This window comes from Bufo bufo, chromosome 6 (genome assembly GCF_905171765.1).
Source record: "Bufo bufo chromosome 6, aBufBuf1.1, whole genome shotgun sequence".
Lineage (NCBI taxonomy): Eukaryota > Metazoa > Chordata > Amphibia > Anura > Bufonidae > Bufo > Bufo bufo.
In genome coordinates, this window is record NC_053394.1 from 221,787,395 (window position 1) to 221,814,869 (window position 27,475).

General features: G+C 46.2%; 1 protein-coding gene across 1 annotated transcript in view; it reads left to right on the forward strand.

Moving 5' to 3' along the window:
• Positions 1 to 4,100: 4,100 nt before the first annotated feature.
• TSPAN14 (tetraspanin 14) overlaps positions 4,101 to 27,475 on the forward strand; it is a 63,611-nt gene continuing 40,236 nt past the window's right edge. The window contains exon 1 of the mRNA XM_040435900.1: positions 4,101 to 4,318. The gene's annotated coding sequence lies outside the window, so the exon portion shown is untranslated. The remainder of the gene's footprint in view (positions 4,319 to 27,475) is intronic.

A 27,475-nucleotide genomic window follows, 5' to 3' on the forward strand; every position in this document is an offset into this window, starting at 1 on the left:
ACTCAGACTCCCTCCTAACCAATGTGATAATGAGCTATCCTGAGGATAGGAAGTCATTATCATTTCCTGGATAACCCCTTTAAATTAGCCTGTATTGCTGCAAACGATGTATGGTCGCAGCAAAATCTTTACTTTTATTCATATGCAAATTAAGTGACTGGAGCACTGGGGAGCTAGCCTAGTCTTGGAGCTCCTCTCGACCTCCTTTCCTCTCCCTCATTGCCATTACCCTCATGGTCTGATTTGACAGGGTCATGCATCCTCACTGTTCAGAAGCCCGGCCCTGAAATCTTGTGCTTGCACTGGTGAGACTTCATTGGCACATGTGCAGTTGATCTCACAAGGCTTTTCCCGCTGATATCTGCACTAGCTAAGCGTCTATGATGTCAGTCTCCTCTGAGAAGAGTCTTCTTCCTTTTGGAGTTCAGGAACATCAGCGCTTGCGCAGTGCAGATCTCAGTGTCGAGAGCCTTGTGAGATCAACCGTACATGCGCCAATGAATCTCACTGATGCAAGCACAAGATTTCAGGGCTGGGCTTCCAAACAATGAGAATGCATTAACCCTGTCAATCAGACCATGAGGGTAATGGCGACTGGGGGAGAGGAGAAGGTGAAGTAGTGCTCCGCGGGGATAGGCCTGCCTCCCAGCGCTCTGAGCACCTCATTTAAAAGATTTTGCTGCAACCATACATGAGATTGCAGTAACATAGGGTTCATTTAATTCACCTTGATCAACCCTACTAGGCAGTATGTAAGGTAAAGGAATCTGTCGGCAAGATCTTGGACTATGACGTGCAGTAATAAGTGAGTAGTACTGCAGATAAGGATTCCAGATTACCAGTTTTTTCTAATGCTCCCCATTATGCCACTGAAATGCACACCCTGGACTGCCATGCTGTACTAGTCGAGAGGACTCCTGTTAGACTCTGTATTTCAGTGCAGCTCTGAGCGCTGACAGTGGAGGAACCGAGTGTAGTAGGAAAATAACGACCTGGACTCATCTGCAGGACTACTCATATATTACAGTCTATTATGACTATAATAGTCCAAGACCGCGGTGACCGATTCCCTTTAGGGGGAGGCGCTCTTGGAAGAAGGACGTTTAAATTATGTTAGGTAACACTACACTGCATCCCCATGAGTTATATATAGTAAAATTAGTTAGGTGACATTCCCGAATGCTGGCCTTATAATACTGGGGGGGGCATCATAATAAAGGGGGGGGGGGGAAGCTGGGGCTGCTGCTCAGTGAATACACATGTCAGGCTCTCATCAGATTCACCGACCACTACTCCAAGCTCTTGAGCAATGGGGGGCGCTGTAACAATGCTGAGCGTTCATTGGCTGGGGAAAAAAAAAATGGATCTGCAAGAAATACGGATGAGGGACAATATACTGTATGGGGGGGCCCAAGGAGACAGTATACTGTATGGGGGGGCCCAAGGAGACAGTATACTGTATGGGGGGGGGCCCAAGGAGACAGTATACTGTATGGGGGGGCACAAGGAGACAGTATACTGTATGGGGGGGCACAAGGAGACAGTATACTGTATGGGGGGCACAAGGAGACAGTATACTGTATGGGGGGCACAAGGAGACAGTATACTGTATGGGGGGCACAAGGAGACAGTATACTGTATGGGGGGCACAAGGAGACAGTATACTGTATGGGGGGCACAAGGAGACAGTATACTGTATGGGGGGCACAAGGAGACAGTATACTGTATGGGGGGCACAAGGAGACAGTATACTGTATGGGGGGCACAAGGAGACAGTATACTGTATGGGGGGCACAAGGAGACAGTATACTGTATGGGGGGCACAAGGAGACAGTATACTGTATGGGGGGCACAAGGAGACAGTATACTGTATGGGGGGCACAAGGAGACAGTATACTGTATGGGGGGCACAAGGAGACAGTATACTGTATGGGGGGCCCAAGGAGACAGTATACTGTATGGGGGGCCCAAGGAGACAGTATACTGTATGGGGGGGCCACAAGGAGACAGTATACTGTATGGGGGGCCACAAGAAGACAGTATACTGTATGGGGGGCCACAAGAAGACAGTATACTGTATGGGGGGCCACAAGAAGACAGTATACTGTATGGGGGGCCACAAGAAGACAGTATACTGTATGGGGGGCCACAAGAAGACAGTATACTGTATAGGGCTTATACAATTACATGTCTGTGGCCTCCATACATTATAGCAATGTCTCCTTGTGGCCCCACTGTATGCGCCTACACTGCACCCATTTTAGAAGCGTTCAAAGCTGTCAAGTACGACCGTCATTATGACGTCACTCAGGGCCAATTCTAGCCTTTCTACTGCCCGAGGTAAAAATGTAACTGGTGCCCCCTAAATTCTCAATCCACCCCTCCTCACAGCCCTACCATTAGGCCTCCTGCACACAACCATATGCGTTTTGCTGTCTGCAAACCATGGACCTGCATGCGTCCGGAGCTAGAAATGCCTATTCTAGTCCGGATGCAGACAGCACACAGATTTAGAAATGAGTGGGCCCACATTCGATCTGCAAAATATATGGTCTAGAAATATGGCCTTAAAGGGGATGTGCAGCAATTTATACCATCAGCTGTTAGACGAGGAGGAGGTGCTCCATGCTTTACAATACGCGTGGTCTCCTCTGGAGCGGTGACAGAGTGTAATTACAAGTACTCACTCCATCACTTCCCCTGCCTTCAGCCCCCTTCAACGTACAGTCCCATGTAAGATACATCATTCCCCCTGCCTTCAGTGTACAGTCCCATGTAAGGCTACTTTCACACTAGCATTCGGGGCTCCGCTTGTGAGTTCCGTTTGAAGGCTCTCACAAGCGGCCCTGAACGGATCTGTCCAGCCCTAATGCATTCTGAGTGGATGCGGATCCGCTCAGAATGCATCAGTCTGGCACCGTTTGTCCTCCGCTCCGCAGGAGGACCCCCGAACGCAGCTTGCAGCGTTTTTGTGTCCGCCTGGCCGTGCGGAGGCAAACGGATCTGTCCAGACTTACAATGTAAGTCAATGGGGACGGATCCGTTTGAAGTTGACACAATATGGCTCAATTTTCAAACGGATCCGTCCCCCATTGACTTTCAATGTAAAGTCTGAACGGATCCGTCTGAACAACTTTCACACTTAGAATTTTTTGTGAAATATAATGTAGACGGATCCGTTCTGAACGCAAGTGTGAAAGTAGCCTAAAATACATCATTCTCCACTGCCTTCAGTCCCTTCAACATACAGTCCCATGTAAAATACATCACTCCCCCTGCCTTCAGCCCCTCCAGCCCCATGTAAAATACATCACTCCCCCTGCCTTCAGTCCCTTCAACATACAGTCCCATGTAACGTACATCACACCCCCTGCCTTCAGCCCCTCCAGCATACAGTCCCATGTAAAATACATTACTCCACCTGCCTTCAGCCCCTCCAGCATACAGTCCCATGTAAAATACATTACTCCACCTGCCTTCAGCCCCTCCAGCATACAGTCCCATGTAAAATACATTACTCCTCCTGCCTTCAGTCCCTTCAACATACAGTCCCATGTAAAATACATCACTTTCCCTGCCTTCAACCCCTCCAGCGTACAGTCCCATGTAAAATACATCACTCCCCCTGCCTTCAGTCCCTTCAACATACAGTCCCATGTAACGTACATCACACCCCCTGCCTTCAGTCCCTTCAACATACAGTCCCATGTAACGTACATTACACCCCCTGCCTTCAGCATACAGTCCCATGTAAAATACATCACCCCCCCTACCTTCAGCCCTTCCAGCATACAGTCCAAGGTAAATAATATCAACCCCCCGACCCCTCTAACATACAGTCTCCAGTACAAGGATCACTCCTCCTCCCTTCAGCCCCAAAGTAAAAAGAACAATGGTTGTTCCCATCCACACTGCATCATCTGCTCCTCTCTCCAACAACCTGCTCTGTGCCAGAGTCTAAACTAACGCCTGCTAATCCCGAGACCCCGCCCCCTGGATCACGAGACTCCGTCTCCTCCTATGGCATTCTACCTGCCGAAGCAACTCCATCCTAGTCACTACCTCGCCCAGTCCGGGCGCATCCTCCCCCCACCGCCCTAATCATAATGGGCTGCTCTCCAAGGATTTCCAGTATCAGTTTATGACACACACCAGTCAGGCACCACCCATTGACATGAATGGAGGGGGGAACGGGGTTTGTACTTCCTGTGTAACTGAGGGAGGAGCACGGTACGTACACTGCGTGACCACAACTTTACAGCCTGGTCTGCCCTAACTTCACACTGCTTCGCTGAGTGTTCTGGTTGGGGAGCTTGAGGTAAGTGCCCCTAGGCATGGTGGGGATGGCATTTCCTTTAGTAGGTTCTGGGTGTCGCTTGGGTGACGTGTGGCAAGGACCATAACATTCAGCTGGTGTTTATGGACTGGGTATTGTGACTGTAATGATATTGCCCTGCTTACTGCACATTCATATAGATGTGCTGTGTGTAAATCAGTGATAAGCCCTGCATGGGACCCCTGAGCAGTGTGATTGGCTGCAGCGGTCACATGCCGTACACGGTACGTCCCCGCTGCAGTATGTAAACAACCAGTACCACAGAGAAAGTATAACAACACTTGTTTTATTTTTTTATTTTATTTTAGGCTATTGCGGGGCTTGACAGAGATTTTTAATGATCTCAGACAACCCTCCAGTCATGAACTGATAGATCTGTGTGACGTTTCAGGTGACTACAGTCGGTGAGAGCGACCGCCATGTTTCTGCTATACAGAATAATGTAAAAGTCCCTTTACACGGGACAATTCAGCAGGCGGTCGTCGGGAGCAATCGCCTGCTCATCGGTATTTACATGCAGCGATCTCCTCCACAGTATGGAGAGGAGTGATCACTAATGCCATTGCTCATCCCCATACAGAATCATTGATTGCCTGCGGCAGAGGCTGTTTACACAGCGTCATCTACCGCCGGCAAACGCTGATTTAGGTGCCCGCACACACAAGCATATTACCAGATGAACGAGCGTTTCGGGTAATCGGTGGCACCTTTACACCAGCAGATAATCGGCGTTCCTATGAACACTCATTAGCGATTTATCTGGCGGATTCTCAGCCGGTGTAAATTGGCCTTTGTCCCTGTTCACACTGGCTGCACCGTTGGTTCAGTATACGTCTCCTGCAGGTGCACACCTCGCCCATAGACTCCCATTATTTAAACATACTTTTTTTGCAGGCTGCTTCTGTATTGAAAGTTTAGCTTTTCCTTACAGCTCAAAAGGGCGTAATGGTTATCCACAGGATGGGGTAACTATTAGATCGGTGGGGGTCTTACACCTGGGACACCCGCCGATCACGAAGACAGGGGGACCTGAACGAAGCAGCTGGTTGGGCACTGCCACTCCACTCATTTATGGGAATGTAGCACCACACCGTTCTCCTGATTGGTGGGGGTCCCAGTGATCTAATAATTATAATATTAAAGGGGTTATCCAATAAAACAAAAATATTTATGGGGGGGGTCAAAGAGAAAACTACTCGGACATTGGCTGGCTTCTCCCTTTTCACTACATCTGGCTCCTGCCTTTTCATGCAGGAATGGTCTCGAAATGACCCTTCAGGCAGCGGCAACTCACGTTGGTGGAAAAAATGGCCATTAAAACGCAAAACTGGTTAATGGCCGTTTTTTCTCCATGGATCCCTTCTTGAGAAAGTTCGCCTTCAATTGTATGGGCGCTTTCGGTCTGTGAAAACGGACTAAATAGGACGTGTCCTATTGTTCGGGCCATCAAAAAAATGACCATGTGAGTAACCCCATAAACTCTCATTAATCTTAAAACGGTTGTGTGATGGCTTGTAAAAAAAAAAAAAATCGGATGTCACACGGGCGTTTGTCACTGTTGTGTTAAATGTAACTTTAGGCGGTGATTAGCGGAATCGGCGTTTCCTGTGTTGACACGAGTCGCGAGAAGAGAGCAGCAGAGAATTGGTGAAGGTGAGTATCACTTTGGGCTGTTTCACACAGGAGTACATTGCGGGAATCGCACTCCGTGTGTCAGCATGATCCTCCGTTCTGGACATGCAGGGGCGCATATATACTGATTTATAATGCTGTGTGTCTCTGTATGACCTTACTTCTATAGGATCATTGTGCCAGCTTTATGTCAGTATAATTCTGTAGAAGTAAGGTCAAGCAGAGGCACACAGCATTATAAATCAGTATAATGCCATGCACCCCTGCATGTCCAGAACGGAGGATCACGATTCCCGCAATGTACTCGCCTGTGTGAAACAGCCCTTATACAGTCAGGTCCATAAATATTGGGACATCGACACAATTCTAACATTTTTGGCTCTATACACCACCACAATGGATTTGAAATGAAACAAACAAGATGTGCTTTAACTGCAGACTGTCAGCTTTCATTTGAGGGTATTTACATCCAAATCAGGTGAATGGTGTAGGAATTACAACAGTTTGCATATGTGCCTCCCACTTGTTAAGGGACCAAAAGTAATGGGACAGAATAATAATCATAAATCAAACTTTCACTTTTTAATCCTTTGCAGTCAATTACAGCCTGAAGTCTGGAACGCATAGACATCACCAGACTCTGGGTTTGATCCCTGGTGATGCTATGCCAGGCCTCTACTGCAACTGTCTTCAGTTCCTGCTTGTTCTTGGGGTATTTTCCCTTCAGTTTTGTCTTCAGCAAGTGAAATGCATGCTCAATCGGATTCAGGTCAGGTGATTGACTTGGCCATTGCATAACATTCCACTTCTTTCCCTTAAAAAACTCTTTGGTTGCTTTTGCAGTATGCTTTGGGTCATTGTCCATCTGCACTGTGAAGCGCCGTCCAATGAGTTCTGAAGCATTTGGTTGAATATGAGCAGATAATATTGCCCGAAACACTTCAGAATTCATCCTGCTGCTTTTGTCAGCAGTCACATCATCAATAAATACAAGAGAACCAGTTCCATTGGTAGCCATACATGCCCATGCCATGACACTACCACCACCATGCTTCACTGATGAGGTTGTATGCTTAGGATCATGAGCAGTTCCTTTCCTTCTCCATACTCTTCTCTTCCCATCACTCTGGTACAAGTTGATCTTGGTCTCATCTGTCCATAGGATGTTGTTCCAGAACTGTGAAGGCTTTTTTAGATGTCGTTTGGCAAACTCTAATCTGGCCTTCCTGTTTTTGAGGCTCACCAATGGTTTACATCTTGTGGTGAACCCTTTGTATTCACTATGGTGAAGTCTTCTCTTGATTGTTGGCTTTGATACACATACACCTACCTCCTGGAGAGTGTTCTTGATCTGGCCAACTGTTGTGAAGGGTGTTTTCTTCACCAGGGAATGAATTCTTCGGTCATCCACCACAGTTGTTTTCTGTGGTCTTCCGGGTCTTTTGGTGTTGCTGAGCTCACCGATGCGTTCCATCTTTTTAAGAATGTTCCAAACAGTTGTTTTGGCCACACCTAATGTTTTTGCTATCTCTCTGATGGGTTTGTTGTGTTTTTTCAGCCTAATGATGGCTTGCTTCACTGATAGTGACAGCTCTTTGGATCTCATCTTGAGAGTTGACAGCAACAGATTCCAAATGCAAATAGCACCCTTGAAATGAACTCTGGGCCTTTTATCTGCTCATCGTAATTGGGATAATGAGGGAATAACACACCTGGCCATGGAACAGCTGAGAAGCCAATTGTCCCATTACTTTTGGGTCCTTAACAAGTGGGAGGCACATATGCAAACTGTTGTAATTCCTACACCGTTCACCTGATTTGGATGTAAATACCCTCAAATTAAAGCTGATAGTCTGCAGTTAAAGCACATCTTGTTAGTTTCATTTCAAATCCATTGTGGTGGTGTATAGAGCCAAAAATGTTACAATTGTGTCGATGTCCCAATATTTATGGACCTGACTGTATTTATAAAGGGAGTCTGTCAGCAGTTTTAGCCATACTAAACTGATAATTGACTATCTAGGGGCCGAAGAGAGCAGTAGAAAAATACCTTTTGTGGCCTTTTTATCAGGCGTAGTGTGAAAATGCTCCTACGAGTGCTCTGGAGGTGCAGCAGAGTCCGGCAGAATTAAGGTACTTCCACATGGGAGGTAAAATACAGTGGAAAAATCGACTGTGCATTTTGGAATGAATCAACAGCAAAAATGGCATCAGTTTCATGGGCATGGCTCTGGATTCACCCTCTGCATTGAAAAAGGGTTAAATGCACAGTGGAGATCGCCAGCATAAAATGACATGCTGCAGGTTAATGCACGCTGTAAATGAGATTTCAGGTACTGTGCAGTGTCCATGATGGTACATGTGTGGTGTGTCAGCCGTGTCAATCTACATGTTCACGTCCCACAAAAGGTATTGTTCTCCTTCTCTCTATAGCCTAGTGCTGTCAGCAGTTCAGCATGGTTAATACTGCTGACAGACTCCCTTCAGGCCCCTGTGACCTTGCGTAGAAGACCCTTTTTATAATGACATGTTATCACTCAAACAGAAGAGCTTTTACTGCACGTCTGGCCACTTTAGGAGTTAATAGCGGTTGCATTTTCTGGGGCGTGAGCTTCATGTATCAGTCAGGGGAGGGCTCAGCAACAGTAGATGTTTGGTGATGCGCCCCATCCAAAGTCTGAAACCACAGCATGGCGGCTGATTTTATAGAACTGGTGTTGAGCCACGAAACATTGTGTTTTAGGGTAGGTTCACGTATGTGGCAGTGTATTCCAGTAGTTTGTTCTGGCAGTGGAGCGGACTACTGGAAATATAATATCTGGGCCCACCAGGTCCCAATTCACTAATGGGAGCCACCAGATTTCCAGCAGAAAGTCGTCATTCCTGCCAGGAACCTGATGGCTCCCATTATAATGACTAGGGATCCGTTGGGTCGCTAGTCACTGTAATGGGAGCTGTCGGAATACAACCTGTACCTGAACTTTATACAGATGCACCAGCCGAGCCCTCCATACCTGTGTGGATCAGAGGTTAGGTCAGTACTGACTGTGGCATCTGAGCGGATAGACAGAGGGATGTGTTCCTTCTGTCCTCCAATCGGCACATCTGCAACTCAATCGCTCATCGGTTGCTATCTCTCTGATGACTTTCAATGGGTCCGTTGAAAACTCGGCTAATGCACCGTTTGTCATCCGCGTCCGTGATCTGTGGTTCCAGTCCGTCCAAAAAATATAACCTGTCCTATTTTTTTCACGGAAAATGGTTCGCGGACCTATTCAAGTCAATGGGACCGTGAAAAAACTCAGAGGCACACAAGATTGTCGTCCGCGTCAGTTTTTTTCCTATCATTTGCATGGCAAACATGACTCAGACTTTTTTTTTTGCTTTCCTTCATGTCTGGTGATCCTCCAAAAATAAAGGAAGACACACGGAAACAAAAACTGAAACGGATCACGGCACAACGGAACCCCATTTTGCGGAGTCGAATAAAACAACGGTCGTGTGCATGAGGCCTAACAGAAAAAAAACTAAAACTGATCCCTTATTTTAAAGAGGACTTGTCACCGCTTCTGACATGTCTGTTTTAATAGCTACATGCATTCCCCATGTAATAACAATTCTGGAGCATCTAGTCTTATGACTCTATGTTGTGCCATTCCTTTATTATTCCTACCAGAAGTTATGAATGAATTGCTAGCAGTCTGCAGTAAGGGTACAGAGGGGAGGTAACCAGTTGGGGGTGTGTCTCTGCACAGACTCGCGCTATCCAATCAGTGCTGCCGCTTTCAGACTGTGCAGGTACACATCCCCAACTTGTTACCTCCCCTCTGTACCCTTACTGCAGACTGCTAGCAATTCATTCATAACTTCTGGTAGAAATAATACAGGGATGGCACAACATAGAGCCATAAGAATAGATGCTCCAGAATTATTATTACATGGGGGAATGCATGAAGCTATTATAACAGACAGGAGCGGTGAAAGGTCCGAATGATCAGTTATGCTTATTTTGTATCCGTTTTAGCCATTTCCATCTGAGATCCGTTATTTTAGACAGACACAACGGATCTCAGACCAAAATGAGCCTAATGGATGTTGTTTTCTGTTCTTCTGATGGATCATAAGAACGGAAAATGAAACGATGATGTGAACACAGCCTAAGAACTGACTACACTCAGACCTGCAAGCCACTGCTGCAGCCAGAAGAACAGAAAACGATACAATGACGTGAACCCGACTTTGCTCGGCTATTACCGTCGGCCCCATAGATGAATTGGAACGGTAGCTGTGCAAGCTCGGTGCGGCCAGACCGTGGGTTCCTTCGGCCACCACCTTCCCCTCTCAGTTCTCAGCCTAGATGTGGGACCCACACCTATCAGACAATGGGGGCATATCCTAGCGATATGCCCCCGTTGTCTGTGATGGGAATACCCCTTATGCACACGACTGTTGTTGGGTCCGCATCCGAGCTACAAAACATGTGGACAGCACTCCGTGTGCGGTCTGCATCCATTGCTCCGTTTTGTGGCCCCGCAAAAAAAAATAGAACATGTTGCGGACAAGAATAGGCATTTCTATTTATGGGCAGCCCGTTACGCATGGCGGCATCTGTGTTTTGCAGATCCACAATTTGAGGACTGCAAGACAAGCCGCGGTCTTGTGCATGAGGCCATAGGCTCCATTCACACGTCCGCAATTTTCCTTACGGTCCGTTTTTTTGCAGATCCGTGTTTCTTCAGTTTTTTACAAAAGTGCATCCACATCTGTTTCCGCAGAAATAAAAAAGGAAGGAGGAATACATGCTGCTAGGGTACCAGCAAAAAAAAAAATGATGTTAAGGGCTCTTTCACACTTGCGTTGTCCGGATCCGGCATGTACTCCACACTCATGAATTACACTCCGGATCCGGAAAAACGCAAGTGTACTGAAAGCATTTGAAGACGGAACCGTCTTCAAAATGCTTTCAGTGTTACTATGGCACCCAGGACGCTATTAAAGTCCTGGTTGCCATAGTAGGAGCGGGGAGCGGGGGAGCGGTATACTTACAGTCCGTGCGGCTCCCGGGGTGCTCCAGAATGACGTCAGAGCGCCCCATGCGCATGGATGACGTGATCCATGCGATCACATGATCCATGCGCTTGGGGCGCCGTGACGTCACTCTGGAGCGCCCGGGAGCCGCACGGACGGTAAGTATACTGCTCCCCCGCTCCCCACTACACTTTACCATGGCTGCCAGGACTTTAGCGTCCCGGCAGCCATGGTAACCATTCAGAAAAAGCTAAATGTTGGCTCCGGCAATGCGCCGAAACGACGTTTAGCTTAAGGCCGGATCCGGATTAATGCCTTTCAATGGGCATTAATTCCGGATCCGGCATTGCGGCAAGTGTTCCGGATTTTTGGCCGGAGCAAAAAGCGCAGCATGCTACGGTATTTTCTCCGGCCAAAAAATGTTCCGTTCCGGAACTGAAGACATCCTGATGCATCCTGAACGGATTTCTCTCCATTCAGAATGCATGGGGATAATCCTGATCAGGATTCTTCCGGCATAGAGCCCCGACGACGGAACTCTATGCCGGAAGAAAAGAACGCAGGTGTGAAAGAGCCCTAAGCCTCTTGCACATGGTCCACAATGCATGGGCACCGACCGTGGGAGAGTCGCATGCGGATTGTGAAACCATTCACTTGAATGGGATCCACGATCCGCATCCAACGGTCCAAAAAATAGTTAGTTTACATTAGGGACTCACAAGAGATTGAGGACCCTTGACGTGGGCTGAGCTATTGTGTAAAATCCAATAAAAAAAAAAAAATTGGTGTAAATACCTTTTATAATACATCATTTTTAATTACATCAATTAACATTTTTTATATATTGTGCGGCCGTTCCGTGTATTGAGGACCGCAAATTGTGGTCCCCCATGCACGGAACAGATTCACAATTTTCTTGTGCATGAGGCCTTATTTAATAATAATTACCTAATTACATAATATGTATTCAAAATTAAAAACAAACATAATTTAAAATTTAGAAATTAGAACTTTTTTTTATTAATAATTTGTAATAAAACATTAAAAGTATACTTTTTTTTTATTATTAACAATAATAAATTTTTTAAAGGTTGTACAATTCCCTCATAAAAGGGCCCGGTGCTTGCACAATTGGGGGATCAGGGCGATGACGGGAAGGAAGATTAAACTGTTCTCTTCTAGATGTGTTGAGATATTCTTCCAGGTGATGTGGCTCCTGGGGGGCAGCGAACCGATCAAGAACTTGAGTCATAGCAGAAATGCACCGTGCATGTCGTTCTTCTGGCACACGACGCAAGAGGTAACCTAGGCCTTTTAACAAAGTTTCCTCTTTTGCTTCAGAGCGATTCCGGGTTAGATATTCCATCACCATTGTATCCACCTGGGTTCGCAGATCTACACCGGGATCATTCTGTTGCTGTCGCTGTCGTCTGCCAGAAGAACGAGACACTGGAGCATTAGCTGCTACAGAAGTTACTTCTTCTGGACGAGGAATTTCTTCTGGTCTTTCCTCAATTCCTACAGAAGGCTGCAGTGGTGGATCTTGTTCTGTAGCCTCCTGGTTATCCGCTTGAATTATTACCTCCATCTCGGCAGACATTTGTTCGGATCCGTGTGCTTCTGACAGAGCTTGAGATTCTGCAAGAGCCTGTGATCCATGAGATTCTGACTGAGATTCAGATCCCGGAGCTTGATGAGATCTTGGAGCTTGGGAAAGATTGTCCACGGTTCTGTTGAGAAAATATTATAATTAATACACTTTATATTTCATTTTTTAGGACTCATGCACACGACCGTTGTTGTCCCATTCCCATATTGCAGATAGCATTTGCGGATCCGCAATACACGGGCACCGTTCCATTGTTGCTCCGCATCATGGATGTGGACCTATTAATTTCAATGGGTCTGCAAATCCAGAGATGTGGAATGGAAGCACGGAACGGAACCCTACGGAAGCGGTACAAAGTGCATTCTGGGGTTCCGTTCTGTGCCTCCGCACCGCAAAAAGATAGAGCATGCTCTATATTTGGGCTGAGTTGAGGGATAGGGAAGCTATTCAAGGGAATGGGTCTGCGATCCCCATGCGGCTGGGCAACGGAAGGTGCCCGTGCATTGTGGAACGCAATTTGCTGTCAACAGCACGGGCACGGGCTTCACACGGTCGTGTGGACAAGCCATTTTTATGTAATGTTTAAAATTCATAAATAAACTTTACTTACACTCTCATTTCCATTATTGGCTTTAAAAATCCAAGAAGTCTGGTATACATGTATGGTTTCTTTTTTTTTAAACCTTCTCCACTCTTTTGTTTCGCATTTATTTCTCGCCGGTATTGGTCCCGGCTGGTGTTCCACCGCTTTTTAAGTTGCTGTACTATAAAAAAAATATATAGATATATTATATGCATTATATTTATATTCTATAACGGAAAGCCATAACTGAATCCCTAACGCTAGTGTGAACCCACACTTACAAAACAACATATGTATTGAAAGTCCAAAGGCAATGATATTTATTAATTATTTTTTATTATACCTTGCCTCAAATACAGTGTAATATAGAGCAACCAAAAATAGTACCTACAAAATTGCAACCTCATTCCGTAAATTTCAAAATGGAGTCACTTTTTCCTGAAGTTTTTACTGTAGGGGTGCATCAGGGGGGCATAAAATGTGACAAGGTGTCATAAAACCAGTACAGCAAAATCTGAATTCCAAAAACAATATGGCGTTCATTTTTAGTGCCCTGCTGTTTGGCCACACAGCAGTTTACAACATCACATGGGGTACTTCTGTAAACTACAGATTCAGGGAAATTTATGGAGTTTTATTTGGCTGTTAACCCTTGCTTTGTTACAGTACAAAAAAAATGCCCAAAATTAGCTGTTTTCACACCGTTTATTTTATTTTTTTCACTTACAAGGCTCACCTGACAGGTTAGATTATATGTAATTTTTATATAGCCTTTTTTTATTTTATTTAAAATAAGAAAGCATCTTTGAAAAAATTTAATCCACTTTTTATGGATTTATTTTTTTTGGCAACTGTCTCATGTAGGAGCTCATTTTTAGGTGCACAAAAATGATGCATAGCAACCAATGACGCCGTGCAATCCTGCACTCAGCAGCATGGCAGGCCCTGTTTTCCTGACAGTGACATGGTGCAGCAGGTGACATTACACTGCATGAACCAGCAGAAGCACACGGTGTCATTGGTTGCTATGACGTCGTGCAATCCTGCACTCAGCAGCATGGCAGGCCCTGTTTTCCTGACAGTGACATGGTGCAGCAGGTGACATTACACTGCATGAACCAGCAGAAGCACACGGTGTCATTGGTTGCTATGACGCCGTGCAATCCTGCACTCAGCAGCATGGCAGGCCCTGTTTTCCTGACAGTGACATGGTGCAGCAGGTGACATTACACTGCATGAACCAGCAGAAGCACACGGTGTCATTGGTTGCTATGACACCGTGCAATCCTGCACTCAGCAGCATGGCAGGCCCTGTTTTCCTGACAGTGACATGGTGCAGCAGGTGACATTACACTGCATGAACCAGCAGAAGCACACGGTGTCATTGGTTGCTATGACGCCGTGCAATCCTGCACTCAGCAGCATGGCAGGCCCTGTTTTCCTGACAGTGACATGGTGCAGCAGGTGACATTACACTGCATGAACCAGCAGAAGCACACGGTGTCATTGGTTGCTATGACGTCGTGCAATCCTGCACTCAGCAGCATGGCAGGCCCTGTTTTCCTGACAGTGACATGGTGCAGCAGGTGACATTACACTGCATGAACCAGCAGAAGCACACGGTGTCATTGGTTGCTATGACGCCGTGCAATCCTGCATTCTGCAGCATGGCAGGCCCTGTTTTCCTGACCGTGACATGGTGCAGCAGGTGACATTACACTGCATGAACCAGCAGAAGCACACGGTGTCATTGGTTGCTATGACACCGTGCAATCCTGCACTCAGCAGCATGGCAGGCCCTGTTTTCCTGACAGTGACATGGTGCAGCAGGTGCCATTACACTGCATGAACCAGCAGAAGCACACGGTGTCATTGGTTGCTATGACGCCATGCAATCCTGCACTCAGCAGCATGGCAGGCCCTGTTTTCCTGACCGTGACATGGTGCAGCAGGTGCCAAGGTGACATTACTCTGCATAGGCCACATGCAGTGTAATGTAACCTTGGCACCTCTGCACCATGTCACGGTCACAGTGTAGGAAAACACGGCCTGCCATCCTGCTGAGTGCAGGAGAGCACGGTGTCATAGCAACCAATGACGCCGTGTGCTCCTGCACTTACCTCCACTGTTGGCCGGGTTTTCACAGACAATTAAAATACAGATACTATCAATTTTTAATACTCACTGATTTTCTCCTTTTTTGCTGTTGATGCAGCAGACCATGCTCTCGGCAGCAATCCCTTTGCTATTTCCTCCCAAGAGCGTTTTCTAGCCGTTCATGATACACCTCTGCACGTGTATCCCATAGTGCAGGGCGCTCTTGAATCAGAACAAGTAGTTTTTCAACATTGATTTCTGACATTTCAGACATTCTCCTCTTCTTGTCTTCTGCCACACAACTTTCTCTGGCTCAGAAAGTCTCGACAGGACAGGAGGATGTGCTAATTTTTTTCAACTTCCTGTGGATCTTCAATAACGGACGTGTGAATCACGGATGATATGCGGATGACATTTGGTGTCTTTCCGCATGTCATCCGTTTTTTTGCGGACCCATTGAGTACAATGGGGCTGCGGACGGCAATTTGCGGCCAAAAGTAGGACATGCTTCATTTTTTTGGCGGAACCGCATCACGGAAGTGATGATGCGGACAGCAATTACTCCCCCATTGAAATGAATGGATCCGCACCTGTTCCGCAAAATTGCGGAACAGATGCGGAAGGAAAATTGCGGACGTGTGAATGGAGCCTAACAGTAATAGTAATATTTTCACCCCTTGTCCTATTAACCCTTATAGAGATCTATTTGGGTGAATATGATTTTGACGTGATCCTTGCTGAGCTGTGCCTCGTGCGCAGCATGGAGGTTACCATGGCAGGCATGGGAGGCTTCAGAAGTGTCCACGCTGCCATGGTAACCAATCGGAGCCCTGCAATTTCACTGCAAGGCCTCCAATCGGAAGGCAGAGGGGGCCGCATCCCTCTGCTTTGCCTCACAGATGCCCCGAGCAGTGTTGGTTGCTGCATCGGAGGGGTCAAATGACGGGGTTGGGTGGGATCGCCGTTCCCCGTCATTGCGGCCTGCTGTCTACTGTATGATACAGCCGGCAACTGCCCCGTATGGAGGAGGCTCACTGTAGCAGCCCACTAAATACAAGCCCTCAACCACTGTACTGGTACCTCACAGTTGAAGGGGTTAAAGGGGTTCTGCACTTTCATTTAACTGATGATCTATCCTCTGGATAGATCATCAGCTTCTGATCGGCGGGGGTCCGACACCCGGGACCCCCGCCGATCAGCTGTTTGAGAAGGCAGCGGCGCTCCAGCAGCGCCGCGGCCTTTTCACTGTTTACCGGTGGGCCGCCGGCCCACTGACGTCACGACTAGTATCAACTAGCGTGGGCGCGGCTAAGCTCTGTTCACTTGAATGGAGCTTAGCCGCGCCCACGCTAGTTGATGCTAGTCGTGACGTCAGTGGGCCGGCGGCCCGCCGGTAAACAGTGAGAAGGCCGCGGCGCTGCTGGAGCGCCGCTGCCTTCTCAAAAAGCTGATCGGCGGGGGTCCCCGCCGATCCGAAGCTGATGATCTATCCAGAGGATAGATCATCAGTTAAATGAAAGTGCAGAACCCCTTTAAAGCAGTTGTCTATTCGGGGGCAACCTCTTTGAAAATGAGCGCAGTTGTGGCGATCAGCTGATTGATGCAGGTCTAACACCCGAGACCCCCATTAACAGCTGATATTCCCACGCAGCCATAAACTTATGAAATGTAGCGTTTAACCCTTTCACTGCCAGAGGTGTTTAGACATTTTGCACCTCTAGTATCCAGGACAGTTTTCACAGTTTTGACGTGTATAAGTGAAATCTAAATTACAAATTAGAAAAATCACTGATCTCCCATCCCCCATGGGCAGTGTGCAGGTGCCTCTCAGTGCTTTATACATTCAGACACCTTCATGCAATTTTGCGTCAACCTGTAATTTTTTCAAAACAGTTGCATAGAAGTTGTGACCAAACAGAGCGTTGTGCACCGCAGGGTTTATACTTGCCTCATGCACATATCTTCAGAAAATCACCAGAGTTAGCAAGAGCGGAAATCTGGCTGTAAGCTGGAAATGTAAAAAAAGTAACAACCAATAAAATCCACCCCCCCAAAACCTATACATTTCCTGAAAGCAGACAACTTTAGGATTGCAGTTGCCTTGATGGCCTGTTGACAACCATGTTCTCCTTAATCCCTTAAGTACTGAGCCACTTTTCACCTTAAAGGGACACTGTCAGGCCTTCTGAGCATAATTAGATCTTTATATGCCCTCCTAGGTCTTGTAATAAGTTTCCAATTCATATAAGTATTATCCCTGTGCGCATTGTAAACCGTGAAAAATAATCTTTATGATCACCTGTCAATTGTCCTTTATGCCCAAGGGGCGTTTTTTGCGCGGCATTTGTGCCCAGCCGCGCCCCAACTGCCGGATCCTTAGACACGCCCATCTCATTAGAATTCACTTCGCTGGGCGGTATTTTCCTGTCACCGACATTAGGAGATCCCGCGCATGCCCAATACTAAATTATGGTCATCGGCCTCAATAGGGGACGCAGGCGCGATGTGATCCCGGCGAGTGAGGGTGCCGGGCGAATGCGCAGGATCTCAGAATGTCGGGAACAGTGTCCCTTTAAATCCCAGGCAGATTTTTGCGAATCTGACATGCGTCACTTTATGTGGTAATAACTTTGGAACGCTTTTACTTATCCAGGCCATTCTGAGATTGTTTTCTTGTGACACATTTTACTTCATGTCAGTGGTAAATTTGAGTCACTATATTTCACCTTTATTTCTGAAAAAATCCCAAATTTACCAAAAATGTAGAAATTTTGAAAACTGCAAATTTTTCTATTTCCCTGCTTTTAAAACAGAAAGTGATACCTCATAAAATATTTATTACTTAAAGTTCCCCATATGTCTGCTTCATGTTGGCATCATTTTGTAAATGTAATTTTTTTTTTTTTTTTTAGGGCATTAGAAGGCTTAGAAGTTTAGAAGCAATTTTTCAAATTTTCAACAATTTCCTAAACCATTTTTTTTAAAGCACCAATTCAGTTATAAAGTGATTTTGAGGGGGCTTACATAATGGAAACCACACATAGATTACCCCATTTTAGAAACTACACCCCTAAAATTATTCAAAACTGTTGTTACAAACTTTGTTAACCCTTGAAGTGTTCCACAAGAATTAAAGGAAAAAGGAGGTGAAATTTCAAGATTTCACTTTTTGGGTAGTTTTTTTATGTTAATCAATTTTTTCTTACAACACAGCAAGGGTTAACAGCCAAATAAACCTCAATATACATTACTCTGATTCTGCAGTTTACAGAAATACCCCATATTTGGTGGTAAATTGCTCTATGGATTTTGGAGGCAGATTTTGCTAGAATTGTTTTTAGGCGCCATTTTGTATATGAAGAGACCCTGACATACCCCTCAAAAAGTGACCCCATTTTGGAAACTACATTCCTTAAAGAATTTATTAGGGTGGTACTGAACACTTTGACCCCCTAAGTGTTTTTACGGAATTTGGAAACACTTGGCTGTGAAAATGATGTTTCATTTCTTCCAACAAAATGTTGCTTTAGCCCCATATTTTTCATTTTCACAAGGGGTGACAGGAGAAAAAGCACCCAATAATCCGATTCAGAACGGAAGGAGCGCGATATGGCTTTTGCAGCGCAGATTTGGATGGATTGGTTTACGGGTGCCATTACACTTTTTGTGAGGCAAGGTGAAAAAAATGGCTGTTTTGGCATAGTTTTTTTGATTGTTTTTTTTTCACCTGAGGGGGCATCTCATGTGATATTTTTATAGAGCAAGTTGTTACATCCGCGGCGATACCTAATATGTCTGTCATTTTTTATTTTTTAAAGGGCTTCTGTCACCCCACTAAAGTCATAATTTTTTTCGGGCTAGTTAAATTCCTTATACTGCGATATATGAAAATATAATGGTCTTACTTACTTTCCTACAGCAGTTTCATATAAAAACAAACTTTTATAATATGTAAATTAGGTCTCTACCAGCAAGTAGGGCGTCTACTTGCTGGTAGCTGCCGCAAAAAAAACGCCCCCTCGTCGTGTTGATTAACAGGGCCAGCCGCGATCTCTTCCTCCGGCCGGCCCTGTCAGCATTTCAAAAATCGCGCGCCTGTGTTCATTCGGCGCAGGCGCTCTGAGATGAGGAGGCTCGCCTCTTCAGAACTCCCTCAGTGCGCCTGCGCCGATGACCTCACCGAAAGAGAAGACGTCATCGGCGCAGGCGCCTGCGCCGAATGAATACAGGCGCGCGATTTTTGAATTGCTGACAGGGACGGCCGGAGGAGGAGATCGCGGCTGGCCCTGTCAATCAACACGACGAGGGGGCGGTTTTTAGCGGCGGCTACCAGCAAGTAGACTCCCTACTTGCTGGTAGAGACCTAATTTACATATTATAAAAGTTTGTTTTTATATGAAACTGCTGTAGGAAAGTAAGTAAGACCATTATACACTGCTCAAAAAAATAAAGGGAACACAAAAATAACACATCCTAGATCTGAATTAATTAAATATTCTTCTGAAATACTTTGTTCTTTACATAGTTGAATGTGCTGACAACAAAATCACACAAAAATTAAAAAATGGAAATCTAATTTTTCAACCTATGGAGTCACACTCAAAATTAAAGTGGAAAAACACACTACAGGCTGATCCAACTTTGATGTAATGTCCTTAAAACAAGTCAAAATGAGGCTCAGTAGTGTGTGTGGCCTCCACGTGCCTGTATGACCTCCCTACACGCCTGTGCATGCTCCTGATGAGGTGGCGGACGGTCTCTGAGGGATCTCCTCCCAGACCTGGACTAAAGCATCTGCCAACTCCTGGACAGTCTGTGGTGCAACGTGACATTGGTGGATAGAGCGAGACATGATGTCTCAGATGTGCTCAATTGGATTCAGGTCTGGGGAACGGGCGGGCCAGTCCATAGCATCAATGCCTTCGTCTTGCAGGAACTGCTGACACACTTCAGCCACATGAGGTCTAGCATTGTCTTGCATTAGGAGGAACCCAGGGCCAACCGCACCAGCATATGGTCTCACAAGGGGTCTGAGGATCTCATCTCGGTACCTAATGGCAGTCAGGCTACCTCTGGCGAGCACATGGAGGGCTGTGCGGCCCTCCAAAGAAATGCCACCCCACACCATTACTGACCCAATGCCAAACCGTTCATGCTGGAGGATGTTGCAGGCAGCAGAAAGTTCTCCAGGGCGTCTCCAGACTCTGTCACGTCTGTCACATGTGCTCAGTGTGAACCTGCTTTCATCTGTAAAGAGCACAGGGCGCCAGTGGCGAATTTGCCAATCTTGGTGTTCTCTGGCAAATACCAAACGTCCTGCACGGTGTTGGGCTGTAAGCGCAACCCCCACCTGTGGACGTCGGGCCCTCATATCACCCTCATGGAGTCTGTTTCTGACCGTTTGAGCAGACACATGCACATTTGTGGCCTGCTGGAGGTCATTTTGCAGGGCTCTGGCAGTGCTCCTCCTGTTCCTCCTTGCACAAAGGCGGAGGTATCGGTCCTGCTGCTGGGTTGTTGCCCTCCTACGGCCTCCTCCACGTCTCCTGATGTACTGGTCTGTCTCCTGGTAGCGCCTCCATGCTCTGGACACTACGCTGACAGAGACAGCAAACCTTCTTGCCACAGCTCGCATTGATGTGCCATCCTCGATAAGCTGCACTACCTGAGCCACTTGTGTGGGTTGTAGACTCCGTCTCATGCTACCACTAAAGTGAAAGCACCGCCAGCATTCAAAAGTGACCAAAACATCAGCCAGGAAGCATAGGAACTGAGAAGTGGTCTGTGGTCACCACCTGCAGAACCACTCCTTTATTGGGGGTGTCTTGCTAATTGCCTATAATTTCCACTTGTTGTCTATCCCATTTGCACAACAGCATGTGAAATTGATTGTCACTCAGTGTTGCTTCCTAAGTGGACAGTTTGATTTCACAGAAGTGTGATTGACTTGGAGTTACATTGTGTTGTTTAAGTGTTCCCTTTATTTTTTTTGAGCAGTGTATTTTCATATATCGCAGTATAAGGAATTTAACTAGCCCAAAAAAAAAATGAGACTTTAGTGGGGTGACAGAAGCCCTCTAAGCTTTACACAGTGAAAGCCTTTTTGAACAGAATAAAATCTTGGTTTTTGTTGCCCTTTTCTGAGATCCATATTTTTATTTTATTTTTTTTACTTTTTGGGCAGTTGTCTTAGCTAGGGTCTCATTTTTTTGTGGGTTGAGATGACTGTTTGATTGGTACCATTTTGGGCTAAATACTTTTACGGCATTCACCTGACTGGGTGGTGATAGCTTTTACAGAGCCAGTCTATATGGACGAGGCGATACCTGATATGTCTACTTTACTCTCTTTCCCTATTTTCCTATTTAAAAAAATACTTAAATTAAGTTTATTTTGGGATTTTTTATTTTTTTTACATCAGTTTGCATACGTTTTGACGGATCTAGAAAATGCAAATGTGATCGCACACTACATCCAGCATTCTGCCCTGCCTCCATGCTGGATGAGACATTGGTGTACATTTTGGCCAAAGCGTAATAAGCCACTCACCGCGTCAAGGTCGTCTCATTTGAGTGGTCCCTAACACTTGTTCCTATCTGTTTATGGGCCATGACAGCCACACAAAGTCCAGGGAATGCAGGTCAGCATGCAAGCCAAGCACACTCTGCTTTTAACCCCGTCCGGTGCCACTACAGCTTTCATCGGATCCAGGGATGCAAGTACCAACATGCATGCTGAGCCCACCATATACTTCTCCTGGAGCCAAATGGCTACTGGTAGGTTCTATATAAGCAGACTCAGTTTTATACTGACTTTAAAACCAGCCTCCAGGACAGATTGACTGGTCAGGTGTGCAGGACTCAAAGGAGATCGCCACGCCTCCAATATAAGCTACAAAGAAAAAATGTGGGGGGTTGAGTCCGCACAACCCGCATGTAGGTGCATATCACTATGGCGAAATACATATACAAACCGAAAATGCAAATGTGATCGCACACTACATCCAGCATTCTGCCCTGCCTCCATGCTGGATGAGACATTGGTGTACATTTTGGCCAAAGCGTAATAAGCCACTCAAACAGGTAGGAACAAGTGTTAGGGACCACTCAAATGAGACGACCTTGACGCGGTGAGTGGCTTATTACGCTTTGGCCAAAATGTACACCAATGTCTCATCCAGCATGGAGGGCAGAATGCTGGATGTAGTGTGCGATCACATTTGCATTTTCTGTTTGTATATGTATTTCGCCATAGTGATATGCACCTACATGCGGGTTGTGCGGACTCAACCCCCCACGTTTTGACGGATCTGCCTGCCGGAATCCTCTGCCGCAAGTGTGAAAGTACCCTTACAGCCTGCTTCCTGTGAGATCCAGCTGGATATCACAGGCTAAGAGGGAAAGCAGCCACAATGCCTAAGGAAGGCATCGGGCTGCCGTTCAAGCCATCGGGTCCTGGTCACAGTAGCGTGGGGACCCGATGGCAGCTCCCTCCCCATACATTGCACGTCCCGCGGTCAGCGCAGAAGATTAATGCGCTGGCATCAGTGCTTTCACCGATGCCGGCGCCTACAGCAGGGGTCCGGCTATCGCTGACTACTGGACCCCTGCAACTGATCGGGCGGGCGCAGCTCCTGCGCTTGCCCGATCAGCGCGCCGTAGCTGTACTGTGCTGGGATTTCAGACCCAGTTCCCAGTGCTGTACATGTACGGCGCTGGTATCTTACGGGTTAAAGGGGTTGTCTCTTTTCAGCAAATGGTATTTATCATGTAGAGAAAGTTAATACAAGATACTTACTAATTTATTATTACCCATATTGCTTCCTTTGCTGGCAGGATTCATTTTTCCATCACATTATACACTGCTCACATCCTGGAGTTACGACCACCCTGCAGTCCATCCATGGTGTTCGTGCTTGTACACTATAGGAAAAAGCACCCGCCTATGTGCACTCCCACTGTCCCGGCCACCAGAGAGGCTGACGCTTTTTCCTATAGTGTGCAAGCATGACCACTGCTGATGGATTGCAGGATGGTCGTAGCCGTGGAAACTAGCAGTGTATAATGTGATGGAAAAATGAATCCAGCCAGCAAAGGAAGCAATATGGACAATCGCAATACACAGTACAAGTGCCTTGTATTAACGTTGTCTACATATTAAATGCCACTTTCTGAAGTGAGGCAACCCCTTTAATTTGGGACAGAAATTGGTTTAAAAAAAATGCATAAAAACAAACATTTACATCTAAACCCACATCCAAGCAGAGGTTTACATGTAAAACGATGTAAAAATAATAGGTGTGAAAAGCATATGTATACTGAAAGTGTACATCACCAATAGCTTGTGCTCCTAAACAGAGGCCATGCAGCATTGTCATCCACAAATACGTTAGAAATGCATAGTGTACACAGCAAACAGTGGTTATATCAAATGATATAACTGAAATTCTAATTTGTGACTAAATGAGTCATTACAAAAATAAAATGAATCTGATGACTAAGTTAATACCCAATACTCAGTGCCTCTATACTAAGTGCTGCATATGTTAAAGGATTTTTCCGGGTTCAGAGCTGAACTTGGACATATCCCTGTTTTCACCCCTCCGGGACCCCTGATATGAGCATTGGAGCATTTCATGCTCTCCCTTACCCTATATTGGGCAGGGCAAGGGCTTTTCTGTTTGTTTTTAACAGTGCCAGGCAAAGGCCAGGGCAGCACTAACTGCTGGGTGAAATGGGGTATGTCCACATTCAGCTCTGAACCCAAGAAATGCAGAACAAAACACAGGAGCGTACCAACCAACCTTTGCATGCAAGTATTGGGAATTATATAGCCAGTGCAAATTGTAATACTAATGTTATATACTGCATCACCTAAGGCTGTGATCAGACAGGTGTAATGGGTGCCTTATTGCTTCTGTGTTATAGACACAAAATCTGAACCTCGTGCAGTTTATTAGAAAATGAGTTAAAGCTCGGGTGCTGATGAGCATAACAATCCCATCCGAAAAGCAGCCGATTACCGTACTGTTTATTATTATTATTATTATTATTATTATTATTATTATTATATTTTTTTTTTGAACTACAGTAATTGAAAGCAATTATTTATGGTGACAGTCACTAAGCATAAGTGTCTTTTCTGACTGATTGGTCTACATCTTTTATTCTTATGATCAGGAACTGCCAGGATAGGGACAGTACATTGAAATACATTAATGCCGGCCCTAAGTGTTCCAGAAAAACGGATCTGGTTTTGCGGTCTGCGCGTGCGCAGACCTTTTAAAAATGTGAAGAAGATGAATACTGGATCAGTTTTTCCGGGTGACTACCGGAGAGACAGATCCGATATTGCAATACATTTGTAAGACGGATCTGCATCCAGATCAGTCTACAAATGGTATCTGTTTGCATACAGATTGCCGGATCCAACTACGCTAGTGTGAAATTACCATTACCCTTACCCTTCCTCTGAGGTCATATACAGTTAGGCATGGAAAAGGAAGGATCTGTCCCCTCCCCACTGCCCCCCCCATTTCCTCTTCCTGTAGCAGCTAAAGCCTTCTGCACATGACCGTAGGTGTCCCGTTGCCATATTGCAGACCGCATTTGCAGATCCGCAATACACGGGCACCATTTACTTCAATGGGTCCGCAAATCCAGAGATGTGGAAGGTAAGAACGGAAGCACTACGGTGTGCTTCCGTAGGGTTTCGTCCCGTACTTCCGTTCCACAAAAAGAACATGTCCTATCTTTTTGCGGAACGGCCGGATCGCGGGCCCATTAAAGTGAATGGGTCTGCGATTCACTGCGGCTGCCCCACGGATGGCGTTCGCGCATTGCGGGGCGCTTTTTCCGGGCCGCAGCACGGCCACGGGACGCACACGTTCATGTGCAGGACGCCTAAAGATGTAAACCAGGTCTTATTTTAAGATCTAAGCTTTAAAACAAGACCATGATCACTGTTCTAGCTGCTGTAAATCTGAAGATATAGGGGCACATTTATCAAGCTGGAGTAAAGTAGAACTGGCTTAGTTGCGCATAGGAACCAATCGGATTCCACCTTTCATTTTCCAAAGGGGCTGTCCACATTGAAAGGAGGAATCTGATTGGTTGCTATCGGCAATTAAGCCAGTTCTATTTTACACCAGTTTTATAAATGATTTCCATAGCCTTTATAAATTGGGTTGGGAGTGAGAGCTTCAGCAATATGTATTTTTCAGACCTTTTTTTAAGGGCAGTAACTGCCAATAGTGCTGCAATCTTGGTCTTCTTCTTTTTTAAAGAAGATATAAGAAAAGATGCTGAAGAATTGCTTTTTTATGGATAATTTAGTAAAACGGACATGTCAGAAGTAGGGATCGACCAATTATCGGTTTTACCGATATTATCGGCTGATATTCAGGATTTTGAACGTTATCGGCATCTATTTTGTCGATATTCCGATAACATATGGGGAACAAGGATCGCGCTGCTGACAGCGCTCTCAGTGTTCCCTCAGCAGCACAGGGGAGAAGGAAGCAGTGTCTCCCTCCCCCTGTGCTGCCGCTGCCGCCAATGAGAGGAAGGAGGACAAGCGGAGGGGAGGGGTTATGGCCACTGCGCCACCAATGAAGATGCCTCTCTCATTAATTCATATACAGGAGGCGGGTGCTGGCTGCAGAATCACATAGCCGACTCCCGACCTCCATGACAAGTAGCTGCGATCTGCGGTAGTTAAACCCTCAGGATCGCAGCTAATGCTCATAAAGGTCGGGAGCCGGCTATGTGATTCTGCAGCCAGCTCCCGCCTCCTGTATATGAATTAGGCCTCATGCACACGGACGGTTTTTTTTGCGGTCCGCAAAAACGGTTTCCGTTGTTCCGTGATCCGTGTCCGTTTTTTCATCCGTGGGTCTTCCTTGATTTTTGGAGGATCCACGGACATGAAAAGTGAAAAAAAAAAACTAAGTCAAGTTTGCATTGAAAATGATAGGAAAAACGGACACGGATCACGGACGCGGATGACTATCTTGTGTGCATCCGTGATTTTTCACGGACCCATTGACTTGAATGGGTCCGTGAACCGTTGTCCTTGAAAAAAATAGGACAGGTCATATTTTTTTCACAGACTGGAAAAACGGATCACGGACGCGGAAGCCAAACGTTGCATTTTCCGATTTTTCCACGGACCCATTGAAAGTCAATGGGTCCGCAAAAAAAACGGAAAACGGAACAACGGCCGCGGATGCACACAACAGTCGTGTGCATGAGGCCTTAATGAGAGAGGTATCTTCATTGGTGGCGCAGTGTGCCCTCCCAGTATTAATCATTGGTGGTGCAGTGTGCCCCACCCCACCCCCAGTATTATTCATTGGTGGTGCAGTGCGCCCCCCCCACCCAACCCCCCAGTATTAGTCATTGGTGGCAGTGGCCACAGGGTCCCCTCTCCCCTCCTCCTCAGTGGAAGTTCTGATCGGAGCCCCAGCAGTGTAAGTGTAGAATTATTACCCAGCACAATCTGCTGCCAAGAAACCATCATTTAGCTGTCTGCACAAATCATTTTACCCGATGAAGGAGCGTTTCATTCGTTTACTGGGAGATCTGCCGCACCTTTACATGGGCACATTGTCGGGAACGAGCGCTCACAGGAAATGATTGCAACATGGAAATCCACCTTTAGTGCTAAAACGTAAAAGATAAGGAAATGTTTTGGTGATTTGCCATAGGAGAAGTGTTGAAGTTTTAGTAATGGCACTGCCATGTGAAGATCCCATGTAATATAATAATAATAATCTGCGTAGTCTACATAGCAACAACAAATCAACAGTTAAGACGAGGAGTGAGGGCCCTGCTCGCAAGAGCTTACAATCTATGAGGAGAGGGTGATGCAGAAGGTAACAAGTGCTTGCTTTGTACGGTGGTCCTGCCATCTTACAATACGGGAGCCCATATCTGTGGTGCCCATGTGATTTGCTGTGTCCCTAAAAGCAGGGCGTCTAACGGAAACCATGCTGAGGGTCCTCACAATGATGAATTTGGCTCTGGCGGTTTTTTGGGCACATGCACATTTTGTAGCCACATGTTAGTGGTCACATGACCATGACGGCATCTTCGACATGAGAGAGAAAAAGCAGTGCTTTAGTAAGTAGCAGGTAGGAAAAGCACAGGGAGAAGGAAGAGGTTATTCCTGGATAGCCCCCTTTTAGGTT